Below are 12,357 nucleotides of genomic sequence, written 5' to 3'. Positions count from 1 at the left end.
TGTAGATGGATTTACAGAGGCATTTGCAAGGAGGGCAATCTACTCAATGGGAGACCTCTACTCGAGTAATGACCAAAGAAGATTGGTCTAAACAAGAATTTAAAAGAATACGAAAGAAGGCTTATGGATATTTTCTAAAAAATGGCTACCTATGGAAGCATCCAAAGTAGAGAAATGGCACATCACAAAGAGTTGTGTGTAATAAAGAGACTCAACAAAAGCTTATCAAGGAGTTCCATGCGAGTCTATGGGCTCGACATCGAGGTATATGGGCCACCTTTGTCAAATTGAAAGAAAGGTATTGGTGAAAATGTTAGATTTACACCACTCTGCTGCTTCACACAAGTCTAGGGCACTTCCTTGTACGGCTAGTCTCCGGGCTGGCCACCCACTGCATTGCCTGGCCGCCCACCTTGTCGGGGCGCCCTCATAAATATATTTCTTTTCTTGTTGGGTCGTGGGGTATGCTTTTCCCTACCTCTCCTGGGGTACTTATTCATGGGGCCAGGGAGGTATCCACTTCTACACCATCTCGTCATTGTGTATTGGGTCTTCTGCTCATGGTAGTCGTGGGGGGTTGATCACCCCCTCTTCACCATATCTTGCGTTTGTGGTCTACTGTCTCTCTTTCTCCCCTCTCACACTTCCGCAACACGCACTCACATGGTATGAGCAACTTCAGGCTCTCAATGATCCAAGGCGCATCTCTGCATCAAGTTCTTCCTCCCAAGGGATCACATCACCCAGTGTTTTTTGTAGATCTAGCGTTTTTGCATGTTGTTGGCGTTTTTGCTCTGCAAGCCCAGATCTGCATCTCCCACTGTAGGCGCCACCCTCCTGGCAACAAATCGCACCCAGATTGGCACCAAATCTGCCTAGCGTTTTTAGGCCAGATCTGCGTTTTTGGGACAGCTTGCATTTTTGGACCTTGCTGCGATTTTTAGTTGTTGCTGCATTTTCAGCACAGGACAGGTTTGGGGCGCTGGGCCCACGGTTGTTCTCGTCTGTCGGACGTAACGTCCGTCCCGTCCCGTCCGATTTCGTCCCGTCCGACAGTGGCGTCCATTCCATCCGGCCCCTTTTTAGTCCGTTTGACCGGTTTTAAAACCGTTGACTGCGCTTTTGTTTGTGAAGATTTTACGTGACTTTTTGGCATAGGATCCCTCCTAGGATCCCCCCCCCCTCACCTCCCACATGCCTTGAGCATTGCTTTGAATTCCATTAGCTCCTCTCTCTCCCTCTCCCTCTCACATTGCTTTGGATTCCATTAGCTCCTCTCTCTCCCTCTCCCTCTCTCTCATTGCTTTGGTCCTTTACCTTGGATTCCATTAGGGCCTAGGCTCCTCTCTCTCTCTCTCTCTCTCTCTCTCTCTCTCTCTCTCTCTCTCTCTCTCTCTCATCTAACTCTCTCTTGTGTTCAAGGGCAAGTGTCTACACTCTAAATCTATATAAGGATGCCCTCTTTCTCTTCTTCTCCATTATGTTCCAGCTCAAGGCTCAAGTTCATGAATCATTCTCAAGCTCTCAAGCTCTCCATTCCTCCATGAAGCATTCCTCCATAGCTCTCAAGCTTTCCATTCCTCCCTCATAGCTCTCCATTGGCATTCCTCCATGAAGCTTTCCTCTTGAGTCTTCCTCTCTCACACCTCCTCTCTCCATTATCAAAAAATCTCAAGCTCTCCATTGCGTAACCCTCTCAAGTTTCAACTTTCAAGTTCTAAATCTCTCAACTTTCAAGTGTTCTATCATGCCTCCCCCTCTTCATGAAGCTTTTGAAAAGCATTGCCGTTCCTATGAGAGAGTGAGGGACAAACGAAACGTTTGTAGGTGGACATGCAAGTATTGTCCCAAGATCATGACCTCCTCCTCCACTCGACTCATCATCCACTTGACGAAGATGGGAGGTGAAGCCGGTCCATGTCCCAATATACCCGATGACATTTTGGAAGAGTGCAAGAAGAAGTATCTCCCTTTGAAAAGGCGCAAGGTGGGGATGAAGAGAGCCCAAGAGGAGATAGTGGCGCCCGACATTGATGTTATCGACTCGGAGGAGGATACAACTACAAGCAGCCCTTCCCCCTCTACCTCCATTGCAAGCGGTGACGCGACGGCAAGCTCAATGGCTACCAATAAGAAGAAGGCATCGGCAAGTGCTAGTGGCCGTCCTCCAAAGCAAGCAAGGCAAGCCTCTCTCTCGCAATCGGTGGGTTTGAGCTCCGGTCCATTGTCTTTCCTCAAAGAGAGACAAAGGCTTGCAGACATTGAGATTGCACGCACCATCATTGAGTGTAATCTTGCTTTCAACATCCTTCGACTAGAGCGGTGGAAGAGGATGGTGAAAGCTATTGCGGCCGTCGGTCCATGTGAGGGGTGGACGGGTCCATCCTATGCGGACATGCGCACCAAGAAGCTCGACGAAGAGCGGACAAGAATCGACAAATCCCTTGAGCCCGTGCGAGCCGGATGGGCAAAATATGGGTGCTCCATTCTCTCCGATGGGTGGAGTGATCGTAAGAAGAGGGGCATCATTAACATACTCGTTCATGCCCTCTTGGCACCTACTTCTTGAGAGCGGTTGATGCGGGAGCAAGAGGCAAGAAGGTCACGGGAAAATTCATCTACAAGCACATCAAGGCGGCAATAGAAGAGGTGAGAGTTTAAGTTGTCCCCTCTTCTTGTGCAATGTGTAGTATGTACTTACTACTTTTTGCCCTCTTGATAAGTGTTCTAAATTTTTCTCTCTTTAATGTAGGTCGGGCCCGAAAATGTGGTGCAAGTGATCACCGATAATGCATCCAATTGCACTAGCATGAGCCGACTACTTGAGGCCGAATACAAGAACATTGTATGGACCCCTTGTGCCTCCCATTGCCTCGATCTTCTCATGGAAGACATAGGAGAACTAGAATGGGTGAAGGCCATTCTCACCCAAGCCCTCACTATCATCAACTTCATCAATGCTAAGGTGAGAGTACTTGCAATTTTTCGCACGTACTCCGACAAGGAGTTGAAGAAACCCTCGGCAACACGATTTGCCTCTATGTGTCTTCTTCTTGAGCGCCTCTACGATGTCCAAAACAAAGTGCAAAAAACCATGGTGTCCGATGAGTTCAAGCAATGGTGTGAAGGAGAGAACTCGGCAACTTCACAAGAGGCAAAGGCCATCCAACCACTTTCCCTCAAAGAAGAATTTTGGGAAGAGGTGAAGGGTCTTGTGGTAGCCATCTTGCCCATCTACAGAGTGCTCTGAATGACCGACATGGAGGGATCTACCATAGGCCTTCTTCACCACTTCATGGATGAGGCATACAAGGAAATAGAGGCATCAACCATTCTTGATGGTCCACCCGATGGGACACGGTATGATGTATCTTCTTTGCTCTCCATTCTCAAGTCGACAATATGTTTTTTGCTAATTTGCACTATGCCTCACCTCTCTCTCTCTCTCTTTTCGTAGTGATGTCTTTGAAGGTTCCCCCAAGAAAGATGATACCCTCTTTCTTTTCCAAAAGAGATGGGATTTTATGAAGAGGCCCATTCACCACTTTGCGGCTCTCTTGCATCCGGCCTACAAGAAGTCGGATCTTTTCACAAACCAAATGTCACGTGACACATCCCAACCCTATGTGTCCGTGGACAAGCTACAACATAGCAGGGTTCCCGTCAGTCTAGATTAGAAGTGATCTGGCACTTTGTGAGTCTATTCGTAGACCATGCATGCCCAGTCACTTAGCATAGATGCATATCCTCCGGTTGCACACCGCAGAAGCATAAGCATTTCCATCAGATTCCATCAGAGTCAGTTTGGGAATTTTTCAAGTGACTTTATCCCATTTTCCCTATTTTTTACATTTTTCACTTATTTATTGAGTGACTTTTGTTGGGTAGTCAGTAGGGCAAATTGGGTAAGTTAATATATAAGCAAACCCAAGTTAGCACTCCACAACAGAAGAGGCAGCAGGAGCGTCCCGCTCAACAGGCAACTTCTCAGCAGTACCCCCCTCAACATCAGATCCACAGTTTCAGCCCACAAGAAGTAGCAGATTCAGCCCTAGTTGGTTGCAGCAAGTTTGAACTTTTGTATAACTTGTCAAATAGGTCAATGTTGATGATTGCAAGCTCTCAATTGATACTCTCAAAAGTGTCAACAAAGAGCGTGATATGACGGAGGAGCAAATTTTCCGCGAGATCTACTTGGAGCTAGAGAAGATTGACCGACGGGTTTCTCGCACACGATCACGCAAGAGGGTCATTGTGCGTGGAGTCCCTTCGGCTACAAGAGGTAGAGGTGCAAGAGCTTCCCATGCTCGTGGCCATGGGCGTGAGATGGAGGCTACTACTCCTACAACCTATGTGCGGCGAGGCTCGGGAAGCGGCTCCATTGCGGCGGCCTCTGTTTTGGAGAATGTGCCTATTCGTAGATCCAACACTATGGACCCTAGAGAGCCGGAGTATGACGAGGAGGGAAATCTCCTTAGTGAGGGAGATTATGACACACCACAATCCGATTCATGTGAGGATGAAGATGACATCGATGAGCATAGCTCACAAGAGGAAGATGATGATGATGATGAGAGAGGAGAAAGCTCTTAGACTTTAGTGTCTCTCATATCTTTTTTGACCCTACTTCCACTTTTTGCACGATTGAGGCTTAAAAGGTCTACTTTTTTGTATCATCTCGATTATCAAATCTCAACTTAGCTTTTTGATTTATGACATATGTAATACGAATCGCAGTTTATACCCATTGTGTCTCATTGTCTTGATTCTCAACTCTTGAGTGTCGGCACTTGGCACTTGCAAGTTGCATTCTTGTCCAATGTGATAATCAATTGTCTATTTGTCCTAAGTGTAAAATCTAGGGTTAAGAATTGCGTGTTTTTATTTTTGAACGTACGTAACCATGTCGTACGACATAAAATTTTCTAGTTCGATGAGTACCGTACGTCTTCGTACGTGGACAAAACGTACGTGACCGTACGAGACCACCCTGGCTGGGCCTCACCCACAAATCTTGTCTCCTACCCGGCTTGGCATCCGGTGCTTTGCCGGCGACAATCCTCTTCGTTTCCATCAAATTTCAGCCATTATACCACTGCTGTTTTCAGCCTATTAGAGGTCGTTAAATTGATTCCCCGCTCTCCCTACACCCTCTGCACCGCTCCGGACCATGTCGGGAGCGCTGAAAATCGCTGGACAGCAGCGTTTTAATGACCTCACAGTTGCGTTTTTGGGTGGATAGCAGCCACATGGTTTGAGTTTTTCACAGAGGATGAAGTTACCTCCTACCAAGACACCATCCGGTGGTGGTCCATGCGGTCTCTCAGTGATTGTTGTAGTACACGGTATCTTTGACATCGGCTTGATCATCTACGGGCGTACGATCCTTGAGAGATCCATTCATTCCAGCCATCATTCGGCAGTTGGCTGTTGCGCACTCTAGAGGGGGTGGTGACTTGTGGTTTGCTTTGGACACACCTATGCACTCATCAGAGGAGTTCACACAAGATATGGCCATGCTCATGGCATATGGGATTCCGACCTTCCAAGAGAGGACACCACCATCTTGGGTGGACAGACACTTACCACTTGACCTCGACACGCCAAATCACTTGCTTACACAGGAGCATCTACATGGACTTAGGGAGAGGATCTTAGATCTCTTCATGAACAAGTTCATTACTTGGATCTACAGACTGGAGTGGGACTTCAATGATTTGGATTCTCTTGGAGAGTTTACCTGCGAGATGCGGGAGATCAGACATCATAACGCGACTACATCCGGAGTCAGCCGGAGTTTGGCTTGGATGTTGGTAGTGTAGTTGTTATGCTACATTTCTGATCATCTGGATTGCTATCTTCAGAGTTGCTTACACTCACCCTCGGTAACCTTACAACAGACTCATCCCCCGACCTGGGCAGTAGGACACTCCCAGCTCATTCACAATGAGAGCCACGCCGAGATGCGGTTTGGTGGCATTGTTGGCGCAAATTATGTTTTGGTTGACACTGGAGGATTGGAGGCAAGAGATACAAGAAAGATGGCGCATACAGATTGGTCTGGCCTTTCCTCTTCTCAGAGGATCTTCACAGTGCGGACTGCTCAGTCTGGCTTCCCTACTTCTACAGGATGATTACGGTGCAGACAGCTTGGTCTGACCGCACCTCTTCTCAGAGGCCCTTCACAGAGCAGACTCTTGAGTCTGGCTTTCCCCTCATCTTGGATTACCCTACCTACTAACAGGACACCATCTGGTGGTGGTCCGTGCGGTCTCTTGGTGATGGCTGCAGCTTACGGTAGCTTCTACAGTGCAGACTATTTAGTCTGGATTTCCTTGATTCGGAGGACGTTATGGCGCAGATTGCTACATTTGGCCTTCCTGGAGTTTTACACAGCTTAGCCCTTAGGTTGTAGGTTCATGCATTGACAGGCTTCCGATCATTCTCATCACAGTTCCTGGGCTTCTCCATTTTCTCTAGACGGTTTGACTACAGACACCACAGATCCTATTGGGCAGACACTTGCAAGTCTATTGGCACTTCTTTTACAACAAAGAGTTGTTTTCATACTCAGATTGGGACCTTCAAGCACTATCTTCACCTTGAATCGACGGAGTACAACAGTTTGCTACACTGCTCGTGACGGCACTTTACCATGGAGATCTCTCGACGGGTGGGTCACCCCAGACTGCTGCAAACATCACAGCAGACATCTTGATCATTTGCCTCACATCTTCGGCTTCATACGGTTTGTTCAGCATCAGGTGCTGAGAGGGGGTGTTAGATTTACACCGCTCTGCTGCTTCACATAAGTCTAGAGCATTTCCTTGTACGGCTAGTGTCTCCGGGCTGGCCGTCCACCTTGTCCAAGCACCCTCATAAATATATTTCTTTTCTTGTTGGGTCATGGGGTTTTTTCCAGGCTTTGCCCTACCTCCCTCGGGGTACCTATTTATGGGGGTAGGGGGTACACACTTCCACACCATCTGGTCATTGAGAGGATTTGTCCAACCAAGTAGAAGGTCGTGCTTTGAGAACAAAGAGCATTGAAGGGGTATAAAAGTTTCTCTTGGAAGATGTGATTTGCCGCTATGAATGTGTTGGAAAAATATATGAGCAAAAACCTACACTTTTAGTGTACTGATCAATCATACATAGAGGGTTCTTCTATGGCGGTCTAGTGCAGTCCCGTCCTGCTTCCTCTTGTTTTTGAACGTATGAGACTCTTAATTAAGGTTTACCCTCCTCAAAAAGGTGGTGTGTGAAGGTCATTAAGCTTCCATGGTTGTGCATTGATGGTGAATCGAAGGAATACTCTATGGGTTTTCGCTTGACAAATTGGCCTTGTAGTTGTGCTATTGGGTCCAAGGCTACCTAGTTCAGTGAAAGAGAATTGTGTTTTGTGTTGATCTTGTGCTCATTTGAGAGAAGAGCTTTCATGACTGGAGTTCGAGTGTTTTTCTTCTTTAAATAAGTGTGTTTCTCATCCGCCAAGCTGTGAACTCTCACAGTAAGACGCCCGACCCCTTCCCCACCTATCTCGCAAACTTCTTGACAATGGTTATGGCAAAGAATTGCCAGATAAACTGGATAAGTGATTGGTTCTTTACAACTGCAGAAGCTGCCTCAATGGCTGAAAAAACTTAGATCACGTCATGTGCAGGGACAAGCGCGTAGGCTGGGTAGCCGCGTGTATGCAGGCTAATCAGAACAGGCTTGCGACATATGGGCTGTATGCAGGTAGGCTTGTGACGAGCTCAGCAGAACAGGCGTGCAGGCTTGGAAACTCTCTCGAAACTCTCTCTCTCTCTCGATAGACCCTTGCTTGATTGCTACGAAAGTAGTGCATTCACAAAAATCTATGGAGGCAGTGTTAATTGGCTAACTTCATTACACCTACTGCAGAAGTCATGGCTTGTCTAACCAAGCATAAAACAGCACAACAGCACAATCCAAGAGTTACCTGTCATCGGCTTTATCATCTGACGGAGGCTTTTGGCCAAGGTCGTCCACCACAAATGCTGTTCCGTTTTCCTTTGCACGGAAGGCTGCAGCCTGCGCTTCGGCCTCTTCTTCGCCCTGCTCAAAACGCTGGAATTTGGCATGTCTGCGAAAAGTGGAGGGAGTCCGTGCTGCTGAGGATGATGAGAATGAAAATGCGTAAGGCGCCCCACCTCAAAGACGTACGGTGAGAGCCAGGGAGGAGGTCAAAGGAGACGAAGAAGTAGCAGGTGCAGAAGAGGAGAAGCTTAACGAGGCCATGCTTGCTCTCGTTACTGGTCACTCACTGGTGGATGAGCTACACATTCTAACTTTAAAGATCACTAAAATATTCATTTCACTTTTTCCACTTCTTCCCACCTTACATACACACACACACACACTTTTTTTTGGCCTGCAGGAGGCCATAGTGGGGTGGGTGGATTTCTGGTGCAAAACATGGACCGCAGATGCAAGGTAAATGGATGCAGGACACGTGGAGTTTTGGCTTGAAAAGGAGGGGTTTCCATTAACCTAAGTCTTTTCTTGTTGTGGTGTGCAGCTGGGGACCTATAGCTTGGATGTGGCAGGCCATGCGGCGCATTGAATGCGATCGGGTTTCTTGCTGTGGCGTGAGGCTTGGATGTGGAGATGCCATGCAGCGTAGTGAAGGTGTGATGGAGTCCGTGCAGAGGACGCTGGAGGGTGTCACTTCGAGTGCACACGAGGCTGAGGAGGGCGTCACCAAGGGACGCCCGCACCCACTCTCTCTATGTGTATTGTGTACAACTCGTCCTGCTGGTCTGAAGCCTTCTCTTTCAAGTGTAGTGGTTATTGTAGTTTGTGGTCTTGTTGTATGTCCAGCCACATGTGGGGCAGAGCAGGATGCTTTTGGAATTTGTGAAGGGGGTAATGAAAGCATGATTTTGTGCGTGCAATCTCCATAGTCCGATTGCAAAGTTTGAAGGCTAGGCTTTGTAATGCAGTGAATGCAGTGGGGTATTCGTGATGATATGTAGGCCTTTGGACTGTCATAAATGTGTTGTACTGGTTTTTGCATGGAGTCTCTACTCTCCGATTTGAGAATTACAAGGCTAGGAGTTTGTAATGCACTAAATGCAGTGGCATATTGGTGATGATATGTAGGCTTTTGGATTAACTTGAATGTGTTGTACTAGTGACGACATTGGGAATTTGCAAAATGCTATGAATAGCCAATTTTTATTGTATTGTGTGACTTTATGATTATGTAGAACTCCTCTATATAAGTGTTGAAATTGATTGCTTCTTTTTCTGTAAACCTGCCATGCAAACTTGAGAGATTTTTTGTTTGTAAAGTTTGTGGTGATGGCTTCTAAACGGCGTGTTGCTAGTCCTGTTGACGTTGGTGCTGAGATGTGGTATGTGAGTAGTGATGAATCTGCGGAGGCTGAGAACATGGACTTCGAGAAGGGTGAGCTATTGTAAAGGGCTGAAGATTTTCACTGGATGGTATTCTCTTCCTTCTTTATGATACATGTTATGCTCATTACTCGATTCGAATGCTCATTTATAATCTTTACACTTCTTCTTGCTTACTCTTTAGTCATGTTTACGAGCTCTTTGTGATGGATGTTTTGTGACGGTTTTGAGTGTGCTTTTCTAGCGTTGTGAATGGCAGTAAGGTTGCCTTTGTGTCCAATGCTCAATCCCCCGTGCTTGTCGGCTTGCCCTCGATGCTATGACTGGTGCCACTTGATGCATTGTCGTGCAGCTCCGCTCCCATGCTAAGAAAGATGCCAGAAGAATGCACATCGAGTTTGTTTGAAGCTTATATGTTTAATGAACAGTGATTAAGGCCTAGTAACAGGCCAAGTTCAATGCTGAATGTATGTCAAATGCAGCTAAAAGGGCCAAAACATGCCTTAATGATGCTAAAAAGTGTTATGCTTGAAGTGGGCACAGATGGGATATTGTGACCTAGAACTGCAGTGCTCGATGTGCTCTATCGGCCTGTCTTTACGGCTCGTCAATTGGAGCTACGGTGAAGAAGTTATGGCAGTTTAAAGTTCAAGTCGATTGCACAGATCCGTACCGGATTGGGCAACTGCAGCTAAGGTGACAGAATTGAAATGAATATACGGGCCTGACGTGCTCACTTTGAGGAGCGCGTCAGTCTTTTCAGATCAGTGATCAGAGTCCCGGTCGCTAAGATATTGACCAAAAAAGATTCACGAGGGGCCGATTCCATACCAGTCCAGTCCACTCGGTCGGTGTGCTATTTTGGAATTTTGAGCTACAGCTAGGGTTTTGGAATGCAATGATTGCGGGAAAATGCTAACATGATTGTGGTGTTGGGTTAAAGGCTCGTGTGCCCGGCTGCCCGTTGTTCAGCCGCCCATGTACAGCCATTCATTTACTCATTCATAATAACTATACTCATAACTACACATTGTAGTGTGAGTACCGCCCCGCTATACACTGTGTCTATCTCCTTCTTCGTGTTGGCTCTCTGTGTGTGTGCTCTCCGATCCCAACAAGTGGTATCAGAGCTTGGTAGTGAGAGCATTGAGAGCTTCATCATCATTGTTGAGTGTGTTGAAACTTGCTGCTGTTTCATTGCCGTTTTTCGGTTTCGCGCACGCGCGCATTTCCAAAGAGCAGAAGGTTTTTCTGAGCTTGGCATTGGAAGGTTCAGCACTCTGCGAGTATTTTCATCAGGTGTCCTGGGGTTTAACCCCCCTTTCGGAGCCATTCGTGCCATTAGAAATCCCATCCGAGCTACAGACTAGGAGCTACGTTTTTCATCTCTCTTTGGTAGTTTTCTGCTGCCAGAGCTTCCATAGCCATTACAGGTGCCATTGTTGTAGTGTCTTCCACTTACGTGAGCCCACAGCTCATTTGAGAGTGTGTAGCCTCTTCTTGGAGTGGCCTCATACACACAGATAGAGTGGGAGTTTGGCGACATTGTCTTCTTCGACTACAGGTACAGGTACAGGTGCAGGTACAGGTACAGGTACGGGTACAGGTTACAGGTTACAGGGAGCTTTGGATACAGGTTTCTTATGTGGTTACAAAACATGTATTTTGACTGTGGGACAGCCATGCATATGGTTGTGGTTTGAGTGGGAGCTTCTACTCTTCTGGGCAGTCTCTTTATGCGTGTTCTTGAGCTACAAGTTTACATCATCTATGTATGTTGATGGATGTGGATATGGCAGTTTGACAGACACTCTTTATGCATGATATTGTGGAGATTTGGTTCACTTATACATAGAGCGGGTTTGCTCTTGCTTGCAGTGTTGCGGTTTGAGTACGGACAGGTACTTGGTTGACAGTAGAGATTGGACTTCGTTGAGCTTGTGCATTGGTTATATGCTCACTTGGATCCATTTATGCTCACGGATTTGTGTAAGCTTGGTCAGCTTATGTCTCTATTGTGGTTATTCAGACATGGAGTATGTTTATGCCTCTATGACAGCTCATTGTTGATGCATTTTGTGGCACGGTTTGCCTAGGCCGGTTGAGTTACAGGTGTCACAGGTTTATGCATTTGTTTGTGGATTTCTACGTACGTTTTTTGACCATATTATGGGCTGATTTATACTCTATGCGTTTGCTCTTTGATTGAGCAACAGGTGTTGTCAGATTTGCAACACTACTTTGTTGTGGCAGTTTGTTGGTTGGTTACAGGTTTCTCATTGTTGCATTCTTGTTGTAATGGGCACTAAAGAGGACACAGTTTTCAATATTGAGAAATTGGATGGTGCTAATTTCTCATATTGGAAAGATCAGATTTGGGATGTCTTGGTGCAGAAGAAACAGATTCGACCTCTAAAGTTGCAGGGAGTTAAGCCAGAGAACATGGAGAGGGATGATTGGGAGGAGTTGGATGAGATGTGCAGGTCTACCATTAGGCTTTCCCTTTCAAAGTCTGTTTATTACAATGTGAAAGATGCACAGGGTGGAGCTTATGAGCTATGGCAGCGGATTTGCGATATGTATGATAAGCATTCAGCTGCTTCTATGGTGTATTGGATTAAAAAGCTTATTGATTTGCGAATGAAGGAAGGTGCTTCCATGAATGCGCATTTGAATGAGTTCAATACAATTTTCAGCCAACTTGCTACGCAGGAAATTACGTTTGAGGAAAATGTAAAAGCTATGTTTTTACTTGTCACGTTGCCTGAGTCATGGGACACATTTAGGACAGCCATAAGTAACTCGGTTCCTGCGAATGAGTTGACAAGTACTAATGTGGAGTCTAGTCTTCTCACGGAAGAGATTAATCGAAAGAATAATGCAGGTAGTAAGTCTTCTAGTGCAATGGTTGTCAGAGGCAGGACTATGGACAAGTATAAGTCCAACAGGGGTAAATCTAGAAGCAAGTCCCGTGCA

At 46.5% G+C, this 12,357-nt stretch overlaps 1 protein-coding gene across 1 annotated transcript in view; it reads right to left on the bottom strand.

Annotated features, from left to right (window-relative positions):
• LOC147422863 (uncharacterized) overlaps positions 1–8,102 on the bottom strand; it is a 45,807-nt gene extending 37,705 nt beyond the window's left edge. The window contains exon 1 of the mRNA XM_086503702.1: positions 7,964–8,102. The gene's annotated coding sequence lies outside the window, so the exon portion shown is untranslated. The remainder of the gene's footprint in view (positions 1–7,963) is intronic.
• Between the last annotated feature and the right edge of the window lie 4,255 nt (positions 8,103–12,357).

The sequence above is a fragment of the Adiantum capillus-veneris genome, chromosome 27, assembly GCF_014529385.1.
Source record: "Adiantum capillus-veneris isolate H3 chromosome 27, ASM1452938v2, whole genome shotgun sequence".
Classification (NCBI taxonomy): domain Eukaryota; kingdom Viridiplantae; phylum Streptophyta; class Polypodiopsida; order Polypodiales; family Pteridaceae; genus Adiantum; species Adiantum capillus-veneris.
Note: the sequence above shows the minus strand (reverse complement) of the source record. Positions and strands in the feature narration are given on the sequence as shown.